Below are 23,178 nucleotides of genomic sequence, written 5' to 3'. Positions count from 1 at the left end.
ACTCATAAAAGGAGATTGAGAGCCAATATGCTATACCATCAAATTTAAAAAGTAAAAAAACAAAGCCATAAACTGTTATCATTTCCGGTATTTTATTCCTTCTAATGCTAGCCCATTAGTTTCAATAAAAGAACAACAGAATGTCCATTTCACCGTAACTTGACATGCTTATTATGCCAATATGATTAGTTTTTGCAGAACACTCATGTACTGGTTATAGTTTGTAGAAAAATTGATTTCACAGAACCAGATAAATTAGAATTGGAAACATTCTATTAGGTCACAAGGGGCATCCCCTGGGGCTAGTATAGAATTAATCCCCAGTTCCCAGTGTATTATCTAATGGAGTTTTCTATCAGGTTTTGATGGGCTTACATATTTATTATAGGCTGGCAATACATACCACTAAAAATTATACCAATCCATCTGAGAAATAAAATTCTAGAAAAATAAGAGTCTGCTGAGCACTAATTTTACTTTGGTGAATACATTTTTAATATACTGGTGTTTATAGCCTCTCATCTTATAAGAGGCAGGGTAGTAGCACTGGATCATGGGTTGGCATTACAATCAAATAGTGAATTTACATATCTTAAGTTGCAAGAATTTCCCCAGACAAAATTTCCCATCAGATTTACACAAAATGTGGTATGAATTTTTGATTCCCAAGAATGGCTTATTTTGCGTAAAGGAAATTGAATCCTGTACCTCAAGCAAGTGGCTGCAATCAAGCACTTGACTAGCCTGACATTTTCGTCTTCTTAGGCACTGTGTAGTGAGCTATGACTCCGGGACAGATATTTGCGAGAGGATGGTGCGTGCAGCTCTATAACTAGAGGGCTGGGAGTGCGGTGCGGTGAGGGAGTTGGCTGGTGGTGCCCAAACTCCACATGTCCCGCTTTCTTCCTCAGCATGGCTGCTTCTTGGGCAGTGACTCAGAGAGGGAGAAAAGCAGAGAAGAAGGAGATGGTTTCTCCAAATAAAATTTACATACACTCTTCTACACACAGTCTACCCAAAAACTCCTGAGATCTCCCAGGTCAGGGTAGGATTGCCTCTCTGCTTCCACATGTAGCATTCGAGAATTCTCTTCCCCTATTAAGACCATCCTTGAAGTTCATTGTCACTCGCCTATTGAAGATGTTGGAGAAAAGTACATGATGTGATTTTCCTCAGTCCTACTAGGTGGTTTCTTCACCCTTTGCTCCTTCACAGAGATAACAAGCAGAAAGTTGGATGTGGGCTCAGTTGTGGGGGGGTGGTGGGGAAGGAAGTCAGGTTTTGTTTGTAAAAAAGCAGCGAGGGAGGCACAGAAGTGTAACGTTCAGCCAAATAATGCTTTGTTCCACTTGTTCACGTTCTCATGTCCCTGTGTGAAAGCCTAGATGAAATTCTCGTTGTTCAGGATGCGGCTGATGGGTATTATGTCTGGAGAGCATCCCAGTGAAGGTCTTATACATCTTTTATACACCTGCATGCTAAATGAGCAGGAACATCCAGATGCTGAGGAAGACTTATGAATTTGGTGTGAATTATGCAAAAAGTAATTTTTTATGTCCAGAAAGTAGCACTATCAGTAGTACAGTTTTTCTAAACTCTCCATAATTTAGGAGAATACAAACCGAAAGGCTGTCAAACAGCCACGAGGCCTAACTGCTCAGCACAGTGTATCAGCTTCAACAGGTGCCAGTCACAGAGAAGGCCTTGCCCACTAGGGATTCTTTTATACCCAAAGCAGAAGCCAGTAAAACTGCTCCAGGAGGTTAAAAAAGGCAGGGACCTTAGCCACGTTAACTCTCAGATGGTGGCAGTAAAGATAGCTTTATCCATGGGCTCTGGAAAAGTGAAGATGGTGAAACAATTCTGAAGAAAGGAAGCCAGGGAGCTGTGCTCTTGGAGTCAGACAGAATTTCAGTAGTGATCAAGGTCCACCTTTGCCACTCAAAGTGTGGCCCATGAACAAGAAGAATCAGCATGACCTGGAAACTTACGCTACCTACAGAATCTTGAGCCCTACCTCAAACTTACTGAATCAGAAATACGCATTTTTCGAAACTCCAGGTGATTTGTTTGCACATGAAGATTTGAGAAGCACTGGTATAGACCATTTCCCTAGTGGTTTTCCCACTAGTAGAAGCCTGAACTTACTAAGAAAGGACACAGATTTTCTAGCCCAGTGAAAAGTTAATCTCATTCTAATTTCAGTAAAAGCCAATGAATGACTGACTATGCTTTCCTTCATTACTTATTTTTAATTTTTTGACCACTCCCATTGTTTCCTTTTGGGAACAATTCCTCACTGCATGTGATTCTGGCAAGGCTGTCAGTCATATAGGCTGGGCACTTGATTGAGGTTGGCTAGAAACAATTTGTTTTTCTCCTGGGAATCGATCTAGAGAAGGGTGTCTTTATTCTTCTGCAATCCTAAGGTGCAGGAAAAATATAGGCTTGGGACTGGGACTGGCAGGAATATCTTAGCTACCATATGTAGAGAAAATCTGCTTGAGAATGAAGCCAGAGGAGCCAGGCAGAGCAGAAAGGTAGAGACAGAGAAATCATTTGAGCACCTGAGACCGGTTGTGCCCAAAGGCAGACAACCCTGAGACTTTCGAGTTGAGCGAGCCAATAAATTCAGTTTAGCTTAAAGCAGGTTTAAGTTAGTTTTTTTGTCATTTGTAGCTTTAAAAAAAAGTGGTTCTGACCAATATATTCCTGAAATTGGATCATCAGATCTTCCAAACCAGAAACTTTGACATCTGGAAACCTGGAAATAAATGAAGAGAATAAGTTCATTATAAAGTTCACAACCTGTAATTTGACCACTGTGCGAGTGAGTTTGTGTGAATATCTGTAAGAATAATCTGAGTATAAATGTAGAAGGTTTAAAACTTTTAGGCACTCATGAGCCCTAAATACCAGTTATCTGGATAATTGCAGCAGGCTGTGTTTATTTTCTGGATTTAGAGACAATGCCTATTGAAATTAATATTCAAATTTATGCCAACTAATATGCAAATCAGGTTGGCTTTGGTGCTTTAAAAACAAGAGAATAGGATTGCAACACTGGCATTTCAATGGTGCTGATGCTTTGATGAAAGAAGACAAAGAGGGCTAGAATGCAGATGAAACATGTTTCCTTGGACTACCCAATGCAAATGGGAAATTTATAGCTCTGTAAACTGTTTTAAAACATAAAACAATACCTCAATTTAATATAGCAGCTTAACCATTCATTAATTTACTCAGTGCAAACACTGCAACTTTCAGAAATGACGCTACCCATAAATACAATCTACAACCACAAAAAATTGAAAAAAACACAAAAGAAAAGATGTGCTTTTACTCCTGCCAAATTTCAAAATCTAAATCTACAATTGTTTGTTCCACTTGAAACACTGAAGCCTGCTTCTCTTCTATGATCAATTGATATCCACTCTTGGACATCTATTTCACCCTTATGTGTCTAGTTCAATATGATGCATGGTATGTATACATATTTTTAAATTATTCATTAAAATTAGGTTAAGTTATAACAGAAACTTGAAAAGTAGTAGCTTAAATAAGGTAGAAATACTTTTATTTCTTAATAAAAAAAAGTGCATGGAGTTGGACAGCCCCGGGCCAGCAGAGTGCCTCCACGGTTACTGAGAACTAAAGATTCTTCCAGATTCTCAAACAGAGAGTATAGAATGTGGTGCTCATCTTCTATGTTCAAGGCAACTGCTGGGTCACTCTAGCCATAAAATCCAGTTTCCCAGCAGCAGGATGGAAAAAAAGAAGAGTTTGCCACCTTTTTTTTTTTTTAGAAAAAACTTGCCGGAGGAAGTTCCAAAAGGTTATACTTTTACAAAGTATATCTGCTTACATCTCATTAATCAGAATTTATTTCTATGCCATGCGTAGCTATGGGAGAAGCTGGAAAATGTGGTCTTTTAGCTGGGAGGCCATGTGCCCTGATAAAAAAATCATTATTCTGTTAATTTGGAAGAGAAACAGAGAACAAGAATGTCATTCGATAACTCTGCTCCAAATATTAAATATGCATGTGTTTATCAATTTATTTTGTGTTTCCCCCACTGGAAACTAGCTCCACATGGGCAAAGACTTTGTTTTCTTCATGGTTGTAGCCTTAATATTATTTTATATTTCTCTTCTCTGAGTTTTTTCCAGTAGTTTAAGAACGTTGATCAACCAGACTGCTGTGTTGAGAAGAATACAGACACCGCATTCAGATTCAGTGAGAAAAGGTGCTTTGATCAACTAATATTGTCTGCAGTGGACCATCCATGTGTGTCAGGTTTTACTATTCCTGGCTTAAGCATTCTCTGTAACCACGAGCTTGCAACTAAAATGCTTAGAAATGTATGGCTACCGTAAAGCCAGTTTAAATCTATATGCCAAAAGGCCTTATTTAAATTTGTTGTGTCCAGTGTTTTATTCTAAGTAAAGATAGTATTCTCTGCAAGTTTGTTTGTTTGTTTGTTTGTTTTTTTCGTATGTGGAACTCTCTTGTGTAGTTGTAAATTTCACAGGGATCCAGAGTGTTGCTAAAGGAATTATATGCAAATTCCAGGTTACACTTAGTTGGCAAATTCTTACTAGAAAGTTGCTGGGAAAAGAGAGTTTTGCTTTTCTTTAAAAGACAAAATGGAAAAACAGGTCATGAGTCTTATGCTCTCAGAGCAGAGATGCAATTCTATGACATGTGTATCTTCTGATTCATTTAGAAAGCAAGAGGGGGCCTGGAGGAGTGATAAGGACTTTTCAAGTGCAACACAAATGCTGGAAAGAAAAGCTTAGCTTTCTCTTTATTTAGCTCCAACAAGCCAAGCATGGGGACAAAAAGGGCAGAGTTAAATTAAACCACAATTAAAAATAGCTAAGACTATTGAGTAAAGCACCAAATTGCATCTAAAAAATGATGTCTTTAAAAAGCTGTCATTGCAGCAACCTTCTTTTTGTGCCCCACACAACACATTTCATCAGCATTGGTGACAAGACAGTGACTTGGTGAGGCCGTGATTCTTTCAGAGGGAGGGAATTCTGCAACCCCCTACAAAGATAAACTGGAATTTTCAGAGTATGGTTTGAAAAGGCCCCTTAAAGACTCTTATACACATCCCTTGGGGCACGTGTCCCTCTCTCTGATGACTTACCCACTTGTGAATCAGGAATTACTGCCTTATTGGAATGATCTGCATTGCTATTTAATTTTTGTCTTGTTTAGCTGCATCCATGGAGAATGGCCCATTTGTATATAATATCTGGTAATTCCAGGTCTTAGTTTGGATTCTTTCAAAAACAAAGTTTAAGGGTCTTGGAAGCAGATTGTTTATCTGGTAGGTGGTCTCAGAAGGAGTGAGAAAACAGATTAAGACAGGGAAGGAGGAAAATATATGAGTGTGTTATTGAGGTCACACTATGGGCAACAGGGTCTTCATTATACCAGGACACAGAAAAGTATACAAATACATCCCAGAATTGTCCCTCTGAAGTATGGAAGTTTGGTGCATTTCTGCACTGACACCCTTCCTATTGGTTGTGTGTTGCCCCAGGGACGTTAGCATATAGCAGCCCCCGACTTTGGGGCTGTGCACTTGTGTGGACAGAGTACTCCCTGGCATCAGAGAATCTTGCTCATTACTGGCTTGCAGAAAGGCTCATGAGACCTTGATTTGAGATGGACAATGACAGAACAAGGTGAGTCTGGCATTTACTTGGGGCTGTCTGCTGCAGCTACAGCTAAAGTCAGAGGTGGATTGAGGGGGAATGATGGGGAGGGAGAAGGTGGGTACCAGAGGTGTCTGCTGCAGTCTCTGTCTGTGAACTGGAACTCAGTTAATGCTCAGCAGTTTGATTTAGGCCTCACGGCTATCATCAATGCATTTTCTTTTTGAGATGGAGTCTCGCTCTGTTGCCAGGCAGGAGTGCAGTGACACGATCTCAGCTCATTGAAACCTCCACCTCCCAGGTTCAAGCGATTCTCCTGCCTCAGCCTCCTGAGTAGCTGGGACTATAGGCTTTTATTAGAGATGGAGTTTCACCATGTTGGCCAGGATAGTCTCAATCTCTTGACCTCATGATCCACCCACCTCGGCCTCCCAAAGTGCTGGGGTTACAGGCATAAGCCACTGTGCCCTGCCCATCAATGCATTTGATTATACATTTTTAACTAAGGAGACAATTTAAAATTGGTGCTAACCTAAAGTTAACAAAGTGAGGACTAACATCACAGTAGCCATCTTACATCTTATACAGATGTAATTTAAATCCTTGGAGTCTCCTCTCTCTTTCTTCCTGCTGTTTAACTTTCAAATATCCCGTCTGCAAGCTACTCTCTACCCAAGGTAGGGATGGAAAAGCAAGGTGGTGAAAATAGAATCTGTCAAATACTGTCACTTGTTAGAAACTCTTTTAAAAGTCCTTATGGAATAGGAAGCTGAGATTGTTGGCCAAAATGAGATTTGGGGATTACATGCAATTTGAATTTCTCCATGCTATTCAATTTCTATAGTTAATTGGGACATGATTCATAAGTCTAAATAATTGGCATAGAACGCCAAAAAGAAAGATGCATGAACTGCTTATTATTGATGCATCTGCATTTCCTGTGTGTGGTGGCCATGGTGGGCAAAGGATGCAGGGGAAGCAGAGCCTGGTGGAGCCTGCAAGGCTTTGGGTCTGAGCCTGCCCTTGGCTAGCCATGAGACACAGGGCAAGATAACCATCCTCACTGAGCCTCTGTTTCCTCAGCTATAAAACAGAAGCAGTAATAGCTTCCTTGCAGGGTTATTGAGAGGATTAAGTATAATTATGCAAAATGTCTGGCATATTGAAACTGTAGTGTTAACAAGCCAATGGATAAATAAATGAAAAATCTCATTTCTATTTTGTATCCTACTTTGACTTAGTTTCTGGGTAAAGTTTTCATTTACTGAAACCAACTGCTTTGACTCATTTTGACTTAGTCATTGAATGTAAAATTAGCAAGTCCCTTGGGTTGATATTGAGCTGAAAATACAGATGCCAGGAGGTCAGCACTTTCCCCATTTTACCCATTCCAAGAAGATGGAGCCATCTCAGTGAACAGAACGACTGCTCCTAAACCCAGAGTATCCAGCAGTAACTGGTCCCACAGCGGTCCCCCTCCTGTGGCCACTGCTCGTGTTCTGGACATGGTGAGAAGAAAGGCAGGTCCAGAGCAGGATGGATGGGGGCAACTTTGGTGGTTCCTCATCATCCCAAGCTGTCTGGATCTATTGTAGGGGAGGATTTTGGCTCAGTCTGCAGCTCAAGGTAGACCACTGTGGAAAGCAACAGGGCCCTAGGCTTCAAATCTGGAGGTCCATGAAGACTTTCCAAGAGATACACAGGCGTGCTTAGATTTAAGGGACTCTATTTCCAGTTCATCAACTTTCATATGTACTCCTTCTAAACTGAGTAGAGGTGACCTGAAAACAAGACTGTTTCTCTCTTCCATATTCCCTTTAATAGTCTCCCTTCTACTTCACTAGAGAAAAGCAAGTGTCTCTCACCTATCTCAAAGCATACCACAGTACATGCCCAGGATGTCAAAAAGTCTGTGACTCCAAACAAAGGGACAAGTAGAAATACACTACTCTTTGTTTGTTTGTTTGTTTTGACAGAGTCTTACTCTGTTGCTCAGGTTGGAGTGCAGTGGTGCGATCTCAGCTCACAGCAGCCTCAATCTCTCAGGCTCAAGTAATTCTCCCACCTCAGCCTTCTGAGTAGCTGGGATTACAGGTGTGCACCACCATGCCTGGCTAAATTTTGTATTTTTTGTAGAGATGGGGTTTCTCCATGTTGCCCAGACTGGTCTCTAACTCCAGGGCTCACGTGATCTGTCCGCCTCAGCCCGGCCTTTTTTTTTTTTTAACTTTTAAGTTCGGGGACTCGTACAGGTTTGTTACATGGGTTAACTCATGTTATAGGGGCTTGTTGTACAGATTATTTCATCACCCAGGTACTAAGCCTAGTACCCATTAGTTATTTTTTTCTGATCCTCTCCCTCCTCCTGTGAAAAGCCCCAGTGTCTGTTGTTCCCCTCTTTGTGTCCATGTGTTCTCATCATTAGCTCCCACTTATAAGTGAGAACAGGCAGTGTTTGGTTTTCTGTTCCTGCATTAGTTTGCTAAGGGTAATGGCCTCCAGTTCCATCCATGCCCCTGTAAAGCACATAATCTCATTCCTTTTTTTATGGCTGCATAGAGTACACTATTTTTTTCAAAAAGACCTTGAATTTTCCATAATCCACATATTGCTGAAGAAACATTTCCTGCTGAGGGAGATCCCTGTGACTCCGAAAAGGAATAACGGGGGCAGGATGTTTTTCAATGGTAAGGCTGGGAGTGTTACCTGTCTATCTGTAGAGGTGACTGTTACAGAGGTATGTCTCAACACATTTATTTGGGTTAATAAACGAAGCCAGATATGTGTGACAAAAAGTAAGCCTGATTTGACCAACTGGTTTGACAAAGGGGACCTTTTATATGGCAGACATTTTCCATTAATCAATGAGGTAAACGTGTATCTCGTAAGTTGAATTAAAAATATTTAAAACATGTGATAATACTAAGGCATTTAATAAGAAATATAAATATTAGAAAAGGCCTAGTGAAATAAGCAATAATTTGGTTTTCCCAATCCTTTGAGTGTGTATCAGGTTAAACAAGGTACCCCTCAGTGAATGACTAGACTGTACGAATGACAGTCATTTCATACATGTGGCAAACATCATATGAATAAAAGCTCAATGTCACTGATCATTAGAGAAATGGAAGTCAAAATGACAATGAGATACCATCTCACACCAGTGAGAATGACTATTATGAAAAAGTCAAAAAATAACAGGTGCTGGTGAGGTTGTGGAGAAAAAGGAATGCTTATACACTGTTGGTGGGAATGTAAATTAGTTCAACCATTGTGGAAGTCAGTGTGGAGATTCCTGAAAGACCTAAAGACAGAAATACCATTTGACCCAGCAATCCCATTACTGGGTATATACCCAAATGAATACAAATCGTTCTATTATAAAGACTCATGCACACGTGTGTTCATTGCAGCACTGTTAACAATAGCAAAATCCTGGAATCAACCTAATGATAGATTCCATCAATGATAGACTGGATAAAGAAACTGCGGTACATATACACCACAGAATACTATGCAATCGTAAAAGAGAATGAGATCATGTCCTTTGCAGGGACATGAATGAGCTGGAGGCCATTATCCATAGCAAACTAATGCAGGAACAGAAAACCAAATACCCTATGTTCTCACTTATAAGTGGGAGCTAAATGATGGGACCACATGGACACAAAGAGGGGAACGTACTATGTCTCATAAGTGAGAACACACTGAGGCTTATCAGAGGGTAGAGGGTAGGAGGAGGGAGAGGATTGAAAAAAACAACTAACACCTGGGCTTAACACCTGGGTGACAAAATAATCTGTACAACAAACTCCCGTGACACACGTTTACCTATGTAACAGACCTGCACATGTACTTCTGAACTTGAAATAAAAGCTTTAAAAAGTGCACAGATTGCAAGCATACAGCGCAATGAATTCCCACAACCTGAACACACCTGTGTAACAATACCCAGGTCAGAAAACAGAACAAGGTCAACAATTCTGAAGCCTTTCTGGTGATACCTTCTAATCACTACCCACCCTCCAAGGTGAACCACCATCCTCATCAGTACCAGTACGGATTAGTTCTCTCTTCTTTTTTGTTATTTATGTAAATGGAATTATACAGTTTTTAAAAAAGATAGTAATTTGATAAATTTTGGTAGAAACTTTCAAGTGTATGTCTCAGCATTTAAGAAAGCAGATTATTCTAGTAAGTGGGTACCAAATTCTTTGATTAGTTGGGTGGGTTTCAATTCTTTGCTTTCAATAACATTAAAGGAGGATTTAATGGAGTTGTCAGCTCTCAGACATTAAAATAATTTATGATGAAAGAATAACTTTGTTATTTGTGGAATGAAAATCAGAAAGAGTTTAAAGAATTGAGTAGTATCTCTAAAACATGCATATTTGCCTTCCATACATACCTTCCATAAATATATAAATATCTATATTTATGTGAGGAAAGTATCTCAGCAATTATATTTTAAAACACAGTAAGTAGAAGTAAAATTGTTTCTGAAACTGTCCTATTCTAGCAAAAAGTAATGTTAATCCATAGATTCATCAATAATTAAAAAAGAAGCCTCATTTATCTCATTGCAAGCTATATTATGGATAAAATTTGCCTCTTAACAACTACTTATCAAGATTTATAACATATTGATATTTTATTGCCAAGAAGTTTATACTAGTATAAAATTCTGTGGGGAAAATATAATAAAAATACGAGTTCAAAGAGAAATAAGAATGATGTAAAACTTGGAACTGTAAGGGAAGATCACATCTATACGCTTTAAAGAATGATGGGCACCAAAATAGTATTTTAGTTCAATTAGATAAATGTAAGAGTGATGTGACTTTTTAAGTCAGCATTTAAAGTAATAATACAAAAAATTACATCCTTTGCAAATATTTGAACTTCTAAATGAAGAATTTAAATACTAAGTTATAAATGTGCTGCGGGGTGTTATGGTCTGAATGTGCCCCCACAATTCATGTGTTGGAAACTTACTCCTCAGTGCAGCAGTGTTGGGAGGTGTTGCCTTTTGGGAGATGTTCAGGTCCTGAGGGCTCTGACTTCATAGATAGATTATGGCTTCTATAAAAAAAGCTTTTGGGAAGCGTTTACTCTCTTTCACTCTTCTACCATGTGAGGACACAACATTCATCCTTCTATTCATCAGATGTTAGTGCCTTGATCTCGGGCTTCCCAGCCTCCAGAGCTGTGAGAGAATACATTTCTGTTCCCATAAATTACCCAGTCTAGGGTATTCTGTTACAGCAGCACAGAGTGAACTAAGATAAGGGATATATTAGTTTTTCAAAATTCTATTAGAGGATATTTGAGAACAAAAGAAGAAAACCACTGCAATAGGGCAGGGGAACCCAACCCCATGGACTAGTACTGGTCCATGGCCTGTTAGGAACCAGGCTGCACAGCAGTAGGTGAGCAGCGGGCAAATGAGCGAAGCTTTATCTGTATTTATAGCCACTCCCCATTGCTCGCATTACTGCCTGAGCTCTGCCTCCTGTCAGATTGGTGGTGGCATTAGATTTTCATAGGAGCATGAATCCTATTGTGAACTGCACATGTGAGGGATCTAGGTTGCACACTCCTTATGAGAATCTAATGCCTGATGATCTGTCACTATCTCCCATCACCCCCAGATGGGACCGTCTAGTTGTAGGAAAACAAGTTCAGGGTTCCCACTGATTCTACATTATGGCAAATTGTACAATTATTTCTATTACAAATGTAATATTATATCTATTACCATGTAATAATAATAGAAATAATGTGCACAATAAATGTAATATGCTTGAATCATCCCTAAACCATCCTCCCCACCCCCAGTCTGTGGAAAAATTGTCTTCCAGGAAACTGGAACACAACTAGTGACATGAGAGGACAATAGAAAAAAACAAGGGCCCAAACAGGAGTCATGTCAGGGAGCTCAGATTTCATTTTAGATGCCATGGAAGTCCATGGAAAGATTTGTATGTACCAACTAATGTACAACAGGAGGCCATATTGTAACTCAAATAAGAGATAATGGTGGCTTTGACGGAGATGATATCAGTAAAGACTGACAGAAATGGAGAGATTTGAAGAGTTTTTTTTTGCTTTTTTTTTTTTTTTTGCTACTTTTGGGATGTTCACAATTCGATGGGGGTGACTGAACAAAAATCCCTCATATCCAATCCATCATCACGTCATCACGTCATATCTCCAGGGCCAAATATAAAAGTGTTTACTGCATAAATGAGTGGGATCCCACAAATCTAGACTTTGCCTCTTGGATACATATATGGCTGGGATTTCCCACAAATGGGCTGAATGTGTTACATTAAGGAAATGGAGAAGATTAAAATAAAACACTTTTTTAACCCATAAGAGACCCTCGCTCGTCAGGTTTTCTGCAGGATTGTGAGGGGAATGGATTTGAGAAATCCTTCTCTCTGCCAAGGAGCGGCACCAGTAGCGGGAATGATCTGACTCAGGGAGAACCTGGCTGTCCTGTGTCATTCCGCTTAGTTTTCTCTTAGGTTTTAAATTTCTTCCATTTCCTTGACCGTTTCAGATCTCTTTACACCCCAGGATAGAATGTAAGAGTGGGAATCTGCCATAACACCTTTGGAGAAAATAGATTCTAGATATAGCCAATAAATCCAGCCCAGAAAGTAACTCCCTTTAACAAACAGAATGGCTGATAGAGGGGGAAGAATCATGTAGAAAACAAACCACCAAAACCACCCCGAGGAAGTCAGCGCTTTGCTCCTGACAGCCCGTGGGAGGACACTGCCTGCCCCTTCCCCTCAGCTCCTCCTCCAGCTCCAGCCCCAGTGGGATGCTGGGTGAGGAAAATGACCTGCCGTTTCTGTAACAAGCTGGGTACAGACACAGCAAGTGGGCTTCTGGAGGATAAAGGCAGATGGCCTCAGGTCCTCCTCCTTGCTCTGCATGCGGCCATGTTCAGAGAGTTCCGCGTGGCCGCACTGCCTCCCGGGATTGCCCACGGTTCCCTCTCCAGTCAAAGCGGATCTCCTAGAGGGGGTCTATGTTACAAGGGAGGAAGGGGAGGGGGCAGATTCAGCTTTAAAAGCAGCTCAGGAGACCCCCTCCTCCTTTTGGGTTTATCTTTGATTATCCACTTACTAAGTGGGTTTATCTTTGATTATCCACTTACCATCTGGGCCGGTGGGCAAGGGTAGGGGATGAGTGGAGTTTATTGATCACCATTTCCATCGCCTTTCTTTCTCCTGCCACAGCCTTCTGCACAGCATCCCTGTGTCACTCCCTCTCCGCACTGCAGCCCGACATGAGCAAGGAGCCAGGTTTGCAGTGGCCAGGGCAGAAGGCAAACATACTCCTACACTCCTCTCAGAGGGAACCAGTGGAGGAGAATGTCTGGGAAAGAAAAGGGGGCAAAGGTCCACAAGGACACCTGCCCTCCAAGCCCTCCGCCAGTCACTGCAATCCAGGTTCAGCCTCAGAGCGTAAAGAGCCTGGGCTTCATTCCCAGTTTTTCAAGCCCACTTTGCAGATGAACCAGTACAGGCTTATGTGCAGAGAAGGAGGATCTGTCTCTGTGGTTTGATTTAAGGTATGGCAGCTCCAATCTGAAAGTAATTTCTCTTTGGCCCGTCTCTGGAGACTGAAATGTCACTGATTTTGGTTTATTCCTCAGAGGTAAGCGGTGCCCTTCTTCCTGGGTCTCTTTTCAAATGTAAATCTTCCTCAGATGAAGAACATCTCAAATCACCCAAACCTCCCAGGAAATGACTGAGTCCTCCAGCAAAAGCCTCACCCGTGGGGCAGAAAAAGAAGAGAATGAAAAGAGAATCATGGGTATCTGAGGGCGGAGGGAGACCCGAAACAAGGGGAAAAAAAGAAGAGAGAGGGAAGTTAACAGTCTTGGGTGATAATAACAGGTAGAGGATTAATCAGACCTACAGTGGAGCTTTACATCGTAGACCAGAGAGCTGCCTCTGCCTGGTCCCCAAGGAGCAGAAAGGAACCAGGCCCTAGAAGTGAGGACTGAAAGTGTTTCTCAACAAACATACCAGCAAGCTTCAGATGTACCCTGTGTCAGTTTCTCAAATCCACTGAATCCCTGACCTTCATGGGTAATTCTAGCACAGATCCCAGGAATGGATTTTAGCAAGAAAAGTCTAGTACCAGGAGCCAGCAGTGCTGTCCATCTACCTGGGAAATCAGAACGTGGGAAAGATGAGAGTAGGTGAGGCAGCAGCCGGGGCTCCCAGCAAGGGCCATGGCAGGCAACTCTTCTGCTCAGTAGGTTCTCACTCCCCAAAGCACGTCCAGGTCCCCATTTGCCAGCCATCATAAGGTTCAGAGCCAAGAGAGCCATGTGCCTCAAAACTCAGCCTGTCTCACCTGCCATCTGCTTCTCTGAATGGGCAAATCTCACAGGGAGGTCTGTTGGCCAGATGTGGCTGAAACTAGTGCCCGATTGTCCCTCTGCAGCTGTGGAGCGGGTGCAGAGGGCGCTGGTGTTGTCCATGAATCATGTTCTGGGGCGGCTGATGTCCTCTGCCCATGCTAGGCAGGCACAGACAGTGCCAAGGAGGCCACAACCCAGCCACCCCCCAGCTTGCTGAGAGGCCCTGAGCTTGCTGCCAGGTGCATGACCAATTGGGTCTGATGGTTAGTGCTGCCACCCCTGAGTGAAGCCCACTGCTTTAGGTAGAGGAAATTATAATGAGATGCTTTTCTATATTCAGATGGTCAGTTTAAAATCAGTATTCTGATTTAAAAACAAACAAAACCTGATTCCAGAATAATCCCCTGCCCCTTACCGTCAATATTATAGCTTAATTATTTGTGATACATCAAAAAGGGGTGGGAATCAACTTACATGCCAATCAACAACTCCTTCCATCATTATCAGACCTAGGGGGACAGCAGCTACTATTATTCTGTAATATCTACATAGCTACTCAGTACCCCAAGCCAATAAATGCAAAACCTCTGCTCCTTCTCCTCTCCCAAGCACAGTGTTCAATGCATAACAAGTACTGAATTAATGAGCTCGTCACTGGGGGCAACTCTGAGCTGGGATGACTTCTCAACAACAGTCCCAGAAAAAGCAAGGAGTTGTCCACTCACTGACCTCAGATAAACATTTGATAAACTGTTGATTCCTTTGGTTATTTATGAGTTATAACATGCATATAAATGAATATGTATTAGTTGGTACAAATTTTAAACTTTATGTAAAACATACATTTCATTCTACAGGCAGCTGACTTGGGTTAAAAATGAGGGTCTGGAATGCTATTAGAATTTGTGCTCCTGAATGCATATCTGCCCTCCACAGGGTGCTCCTTAGAATCACAGGATCTGGCATTGCAGAGTTAATCAAACCCATTTCCTTTCCTTTCATAAGTGAAGAAATAGAGGCCCAGAATGGCAAAGCAACCCCTGAACCAATTACTCAGCATGAGATGACAGAAGCAGAATTAGAATCCAGCATCCAGTGCTCCTTCTCTCTGCCATGCTCCATAGGATCAGAGTTCCGTAGGATCAGAGCCTTCCGTGCCAGGGAATTCGACTCTTTGTCACTGTTTAAGGCATGCTGTAACAAATAATCTGCAGTGACCCACTCTTCTCTATAATTCCACATGGTGATTACAAGCCATTCCATGATCCACTCTTCTCTGTAATTCCACGTGGTGATTATAAGCCATTCTATGTTACTCTGTAGTTGCAGCATAGTAGCTTCTTATTATATTGAAATGTTTCCTTTAAATGCATTGGAGTCATATAGTATTTATTTTAAATAGAGGGAAACTAGCCTTTAGGAGATGAGGTAGTTCCTGGATTAGGTAGTCAGGCATTTTAAATTAGGACAAAAGACCCTAGGTAAAACTGCAAAGTAGGCCAGGAAGCTTGTTGTGCCCATGAGGGAACTTACTGCAAGGTGTCAATGGATTCATGTGTACACTAAGCACTGATTATAGACTAAACAAATAACACGTCTTACTCATATACCTCCTACAGGTCCACAAGTATTTATTTCAAACCTTGGGGACCAAATGTGTTTTGGAAGTCAGACAGTTCAAGTTTTAGAAAGGTAATAGGATATATATATATACACACACACACACACACCATATATTATATATACCATATATTAATAACATTCCCAGCAGAGTCTGAGCAGTACCCTATAATCCAACACATGACTAGTTCTGCAGTTAAATATGGGAATGTTCACTACTAATGGGATAAAGAAAGACTATAAATAGCTTCATGTTAGTTCAGGTCAGGTTTTGTCCCAAAAAATTAGTCTGTGACAAAGTTACCAAAAAAAAAATCCTGTTTTCAGTGCTTTGCAAAGTTTGAGATTGTGGATAAGAGATTGTAGACCTATCTTCTCTTATTTTAAAAGTATGAATATGCTGATCAATAGGAGATACATTAATAAATGAGTGTCAACATTTAATGTGCCTTTTTGCCAGTATATATTTTCTCAATCAATGGCTAGACATAAAGACAACAAATATGTCAGAATTCACAAACATTTAAGGGCTCCTGGCTGTCCTTGGTGGGAGCTCCAAGCCTAGCTGGGCTCTGGAGCCTAGCTCATGGGACCACCTCCCTCACTGTTGCACAGCCACAGCTGAGGGAGTGGGCGGGCCAGCCAGGACCTAAGGTGGGAGCCTGATTAGGAAAGACTCCATGCTGTGGGACAAAGGTTATTAGGTAGAGGACCTCTTTTCAGTTGCACAGGCTCTGGAGCTAGATTGCTGGGTTAAAATTCTTGCTCTGCTATCGACCAGTTGTGGGGCCTCACACAAGTCATTTTACCTCTTTGTACTTCAGTGTCCTCCTCAGTTATGAATCCAAGTAGTAATAGTTTCTATTTCATAGAAATATTGTAGGGACTAAATGAGTTAATTCAGGAAAAACTTTTAGAGGGGCATCAGGCATACAGTAATCTTTTAATAAATGTCAGCTGTTTTTATTGTTAATATTTGTTTACATGTCTATGGTAGGCAGAATAATGCCCCACAAGGATGTACACACCCTAGTCCCTAATTGCTGGAACCTGTCATAGAATATTCTGAAACAAACTCCAGAATGTATTAGCATACATGGCAAAAGGGACTTTTTAAAAAAACTATACTTTAAGATCCGGGATACATGTGCAGAATGTGCAGGTTTGTTACATGGGTATACACATGTCATGGTGGTTTGCTGCACCCATCAACCCATCATCTGCATTAGATATTTCTTCTAATGCTATCCCTCCCCTATCCTCCCACCCCATAACAGGCCCCAGTGTGTGATATTCCCTTTTCTGTGTCCATGTGTTCTCATTGTTCAACTCCCACTCATGAGTGAGAATATACGGTATTTGGTTTTCTGTTCCTGTGCTAGTTTGCTGAGAATGGTGGTTTCCAGCTTCATCCATGTCCCTGCAAAGGACATGAACTCATCCTTTTTTATGGCTGCATAGTATTCCATGGTGTATATGTGCCACACTTGCTGATGGGCATTTGGGTTGGTTCCAAGTCTTTGCTATTGTGAACAGAGCTGCAATAAACATACTTGTGTATGTTTCTTTATAGTAGGATGATTTATAATCCTTTGGTTATATACTCAGTACTGGAATTGCTGGGTCAAATGGTATTTCTGGTTCTAGATTCTTAAGGAATTGCCACACTGTCTTCCACAATGGTTGAGCTAATTTACACTCCCACCAACAGTGTAAAAGTGTTCCTATTTCTCCACATCCTCTCTAGCATCTGTTGTTTCCTGACTTTTTAATGATCACCATTCTAACTGGTGTAAGATGGTATCTCATTGTGGTTTTGATTTGCATTTATCTAATGACCAGTGATGATGAGCTTGTTTTCCATGTGTTTGTTGGCCACATAAATGTCTTCTTTTGAGAAGTGTCTGTTCATATCCTTTGCCCGCTTTTTGATGGGGTTGGTTTTTTTCTTGTAAATTTGTTTAAGTTCTTTGTAGATTCTGGATATTAGTCCTTTGTCAGATGGATAGATTGCAAAAATTTTCTCCCATTCTGTAGGCTGCCTGTTCACTCTGATGATAGTTTCTTTTACTGTGCACAAGCTTGTTAGTTTAATTAGATCTCATTTGTCAATGTTGGCTTTTGTTGCCATTGCTTTTGGTGTTTTAGTCATGAAGTCTTTGCCCATGCCTATGTCCTGAATGGTATTGCCTAGGTTTTCCTTCTAGGGTTTTTATGGTTTTAGGTCTTACATTTAAGTCTTTAATCCATCTTGGGTTAATTTTTGTATAAGGTATAAGGAAGGAGTCCAGTTTCAGTTTTCTGCATATGGCTAGCCAGTTTTCCCAACACTATTTATTAAATAGGGAATCCAGCAAAAGGGATTTTTAAAGGCCTTTAGAAGGGGAGAGTATCCCAGATTTTCCAGATAGTCTTAACCTAATCACATGAATCCTGGAAAGGGGAGAACTTTCCTTAGCTGTGGTAAGGGAAAGAGACATGACTTTGAAAGAGACATGCTGACTTTGCAGGTGAAGAAAGGGCCCATGAGTCGAGGGAAGTAGGCAACCTCTGGAAGCCGGAAAAGCCAGGGAAACAGATTCTTTCCCAAGGTGTCTGGAAAGGAAAACAGCCCTGCCGACATGCTGATTTTTAGCCCCTTGAGACCCATGTTGGACTTCTAATCTAGAGAACTTCAAGATCATACATTTGTGTTGTTTTAAGTCACTAGGTTTGTGGTAATTTGTTATGGCAGTGACAGGAAACTAATAAATGTCTGTCTTTTCTGTTCTCTAATGAGCAACTTGAAGGTGACCCTGCATCCCTCACTCCTTATCCCCAGTGTCTAGTTAGAATCTGGCATGCAGTAGGTACTCAATAAATATTTAGTGATTTAGTCAACAAATGTCTGTGCAAGGCATGACAAATGGCTTTGCTCAGGCTAACCAAGGGACCAATATGGGAAATACTGAGGTAAATAGGGGATCAAGGTTTGATAAATCCTTACCAGGATGTTAGTCTAATAATATTAAAAACAAAATTATTAAAAAGTGTGCTGGATAATATAATAATATAATATAATAATATAATATTTATTATATATAATAATATAATAATAAAGGAAAATAACAAATGCTGACAAAGATGTAGAGAAATTGGATCCCTTGTACATTACTGGTAGAAATGTAAAATGGTGCCAATGCCATGGAAAAATACTTGGTAGTTTCTCAAAAAGTTAAACAGAGAATTACCACACGCAATTTTGTATACCCACTAATTCTACTCCTGGGTATATATCCAAAAGAACTGAAAACAAGTATTCAAACAAAAAGTTGTACACGCATGTTTATAGCAGCACTGTTCAAAATAACCAAGAGATGAAAACAATACAAATGTCCATCAGTGGATGTCTAAATAAACAAAATGTGTTATATTCATATAATTAGTTTTTATTGTTGGGCCACAGAAGGAATGAAGTTTTGAGACATGCTACAATATTGACAACCTTGAAAACATTATGCTAAACAGAAGAAGCCAGACCACAAAAAAAAAAAAAAAAAGAAAAAAAAAAAAGGTCACATACTGCATGGTTCCATTTGTATGAAATAGCCAGAATAGTCAAATCAATAGAAATGGGAAGCAGATTGGTGGGGAGGCAGGGAATGGGGAGTGACTGCTCAGTGAGGTACAGGGCTTTCTCTCGGTTGATGAAACCTCTTTGGAACTAGATAGAGGTGATGGTCACACAACAATGTGAATGTACTAAATGCCGCCAGATGGACACTTGAAAATGGTTAAAATGATGACTACTATGTGAATTTTACCCCACTTTTAAGAAATAAAGCAAACTGGGCAGAAAATTTCTTCTGTTTCAAAAATCGGAACAAGGATGACAAAATGTAGTAGTATCATAGAATCTCTTTTCCCTACCATCTAATAAAATGCTCAGAAAGTAGCATGAGTGAGTGAGAGATTAATTGATTGATTCCCCAGCACCAAACAAACAAGGAAGGAGGAACGACTTTATGCCGTAAGTGTCAAGAAGTAGCAGCTGCAAAAAGAAACAGAAGATGCTGTTGAAGCTGAACAGGGCTCCTGACCTCACAGCCCCTTTCCCTCCCTTTCCCCAAAGCCAAGCCCTTTAGAGGAAGGAAGGCCAGTTAATGGAACCCAGATGACTCTCACCAATGCTCTCCAGCTTCAAGAGAAACACATTGAAGGAGTGAGTAAAGAATTCTGGGAAAATTCCAGGAAAAGTCCTTGAGAAAAGAACTCTCCGTGATTGACCCTGGGAGATTTGTTGGAGGCAGGAAGGGCTATCAGGTCAATATGTTGAGCTACAGGAACAAGCTGAGATCTAGAGGCGTGGACCGTACTCTTAGCTAGATTGATTGGGCACCAGTAAAAAGTTAGATTCATCTCAAAAAAGAGTGGAACTGGGCTCTAAGCGAGGACTGTACTCAGGCCCAGCTGAACTATTCTTGCTTATGCCCACCTTTTCAGGCTACAGAGAAGGGGATTGGAAATAAGACCCAATAGAAATGGAAAGCAGGTTGGTGGGGAGGCAGGGAATGGGGAGTGACTACTCAGTGGGTACAGGGCTTTCTCTTGGTTGATGAAAACACTTTGGAACTGAATAGAGGTGATGGTCACACAACAATGTGAATGTACTAAATGCTGCCAGATGGACACTTGAAAATGGAGTCAGGGTGGGGAAGATAAAGGGTCTATATAAGGCAGGAGGAAGACAAGGGAAATTCACCCACACAGTATTCCATCGAAGCGATACACAGTCACTCAGAATTGTCCATATTAGACATAAGTAAGATGAAAATAAATCACACAATCTCAATAAAATATTCTAAGAAAATAATGTATGTTAAAAACATATGAAAAATCCTGTCTGGGAGGAACCCAAAACCAAAACAGCAAGAAGATTCCTTGTAAGTGCATTGTGCTATATAAGAACTTAATAAGAACACAAGTTAAATAAAACAAAAGATCAACATAAGATGATAAAACAACAAAATGAGATGGAACAGGATACCAAAGAACTAAAGGAACAAAATAAAATTCTGAGTAACTTAGAAAAAGAGATAGTAGATACAACTAAAAATCATATTAATTACAGCACTTGGGATCACAGCAAATACAGGGGAAAAAAGAATTAACTGCTGATTAAGAAGCTCAAAGATAATTCAATATACAGATATTTGATATTCATGATAAGAACCCAACAAATAAAACAGTAAACATATTGAAACACATAATACAGGAAACTTTTCCTGAAGTGATGGCAGGACTGAATCACCACTTTGATATGGTTTGGATCTGTGTCCCCGCCCAAATCTCATATTGAAATGTAATCTCCAATGCTGGAGGTGGGGCCTGGTGGGAGGTGATTGGATCACAGAGGAGGTTTCTAATGGTTTAGCACCATCCCCTAGTGCTGTTCTCATGATAAGTGATAGAGTTCTCATGAGATTTGGTTGTTTAAAAGTGTGTAGCACCTTCCCTCTCTCTTTCTCCTGCTCTGGCATTGTAAGATGTACCTGCTTCCCCTTTGCCTTCTGCCATGATTGTAAGTTTCCTGAGGCTGCCCCAGTCATGCTTCCTGTACAGCCTGCAGAACTGTGAGCCAATTAAACCTCTTTTCTTTACCAATTATAAATTACCTAGTCTCAGATAGTTCTTTATAGCAATGTAAGAACAGACTAATACACACTTGAAAGATGAAACTGTATCCTAGGCACAATTGATGCAGAATGAACAACATTGAGCCATATAGTGATTAAGCTAGTCAGCCTCTAAGATAAAGAGTTCTTTGGCCATCCAACAGAAAAAGCAAAAGGGGAAAAATATTAAGGGGGCTGCAAATTCCTCCCCATCACCTCCCAGTGCCAGAGAACACTAGGGAAATAGCTAACACAGGAAAAGAACTGTGACCTGGAATATTTTTATTTGGTCAAATTTTTATTCATGTTTAAAGGCAACAAGGAGAGCATTTGCAAATGTAACAGTGCTCAGGGAATATAGAACCCAAGAACCTTCTTGAAGAAAGCCTTCAAAGCCACAGACTCTAAAGTCAGGCTGCCTGAATTTGAATCCTGGCTTTGCCACTTACTAGCTCTGTAATTTAAGCAAGTTACTTAAGTAACCTTTTTTGTGCCTCAGTCTCCTCATCTGTAAAATGGGGATAATAATAGTCAATATTTCATTGGGGGTTTTTGTGTGTGTGTGGATTCAATGAATTAATATGAATTAATTCTATGAATTTTAGCATTTCCTTTATTTTCATTTTAGTTTCTTTCATCTCCTAATAAGTTTATGCAAAACTAAATTTAGTATTTTTATTTTGAAGAGAAATATAACATGATGACATTCTTATAAAATTATTTTTGTCCATTCATCCATTCCTTCACCCAACTACAGACAGAAAGATGTCTGAATTGGTGCTCATCATATATTAACACTAGTAATTGTAGGTAGTGGGGTTTGAGTAATGCATTGCTTTTTTGTATATATCTTGAGTTTTTATAATATGTATGCAAAAAAAATAAAGTTGTTATTTTAAAACTAACCAATTAAATAACTATCTAAATATATATATAAATCATTTCACAGTCCTGTAAGGAATGATTCATGCTTGCTCAAGTACATTTTGTTCTTAAAAGAAGAGATTGTATGTATAATCAAAATCAACCTTTTCATATTTTGTCAACTATTTTCCACTCTATTACTTAAGCATTAGGGAACAGTTTTGTCTTGTCAACACCCAGCTGGAAATAATAGCTCATATGTGATGAAAAATAGTGGCTGTGGGGTGTGGAGTGATTCACAGGAACATGATTTCCCATGTCAGGGAGAAATGATCTCCACCAAGTAGGCTGTAATTTTCCATAATGTTGAGCAAAGAGGTAGGGCTTACAGGAGCAACAGGCAACTCTTTCTTCCCCTGCCATTCAAATAACTATGCTCAGGATGCTCTCCTTTGACTACAAAGTAACCCTACTGACCTGCCATGGATCTGAGTCTGGAGTCTGTGTTCAGTAGTTGGCTGATCCTCTGAGCTGCCTCAGGCAAGTTGGGTGTTCCTTTCCTTCAGTCCTATCACATCTTGATCACCCTCTACTCACACTTCACTATGATAGTTGGCCTATCTCCCCCTTAGCCTGTGAGCTTCTTGAGGGCAGAAATATACCTTGTTCATCACTGCCTTGTGCAGAGCCTGTCTTACAATAGAGTGAATATTTGTTGAATGAGTGAATGAGTTATTGAACACTGAATAAGTTATCCATCCTTCTCTCCTGGTCCCTTTTGTCATCAGATAAATACATGTGGTGAGAACAAATGCCTGAGATAAATGGATCTGCCTCCTTCTCACAAGCTCTTGTGAGATGGAAAACTTTGGCATAATTAGCTGTGTTACACAGCTCATCACAGATGTAGACATGGCTCCCCTATGACCTAACCACATTCAGGTTTTCTTTTTTAGAGGCAACAAAGGAGAGCTGATTAAG

The 23,178-nt window shown here is 40.4% G+C and overlaps 1 long non-coding RNA gene across 1 annotated transcript in view; it reads right to left on the bottom strand.

Annotated features, from left to right (window-relative positions):
- Positions 1–471: 471 nt before the first annotated feature.
- The window catches only part of LOC108584078, a 39,700-nt gene continuing 16,993 nt past the window's right edge, over positions 472–23,178 (bottom strand). The window contains exon 2 of the long non-coding RNA XR_001898971.3: positions 472–2,764. This is a non-coding gene — a long non-coding RNA (uncharacterized LOC108584078). The remainder of the gene's footprint in view (positions 2,765–23,178) is intronic.

Source organism: Papio anubis, chromosome 3, assembly GCF_008728515.1.
Source record: "Papio anubis isolate 15944 chromosome 3, Panubis1.0, whole genome shotgun sequence".
NCBI lineage: Eukaryota > Metazoa > Chordata > Mammalia > Primates > Cercopithecidae > Papio > Papio anubis.
Note: the sequence above shows the minus strand (reverse complement) of the source record. Positions and strands in the feature narration are given on the sequence as shown.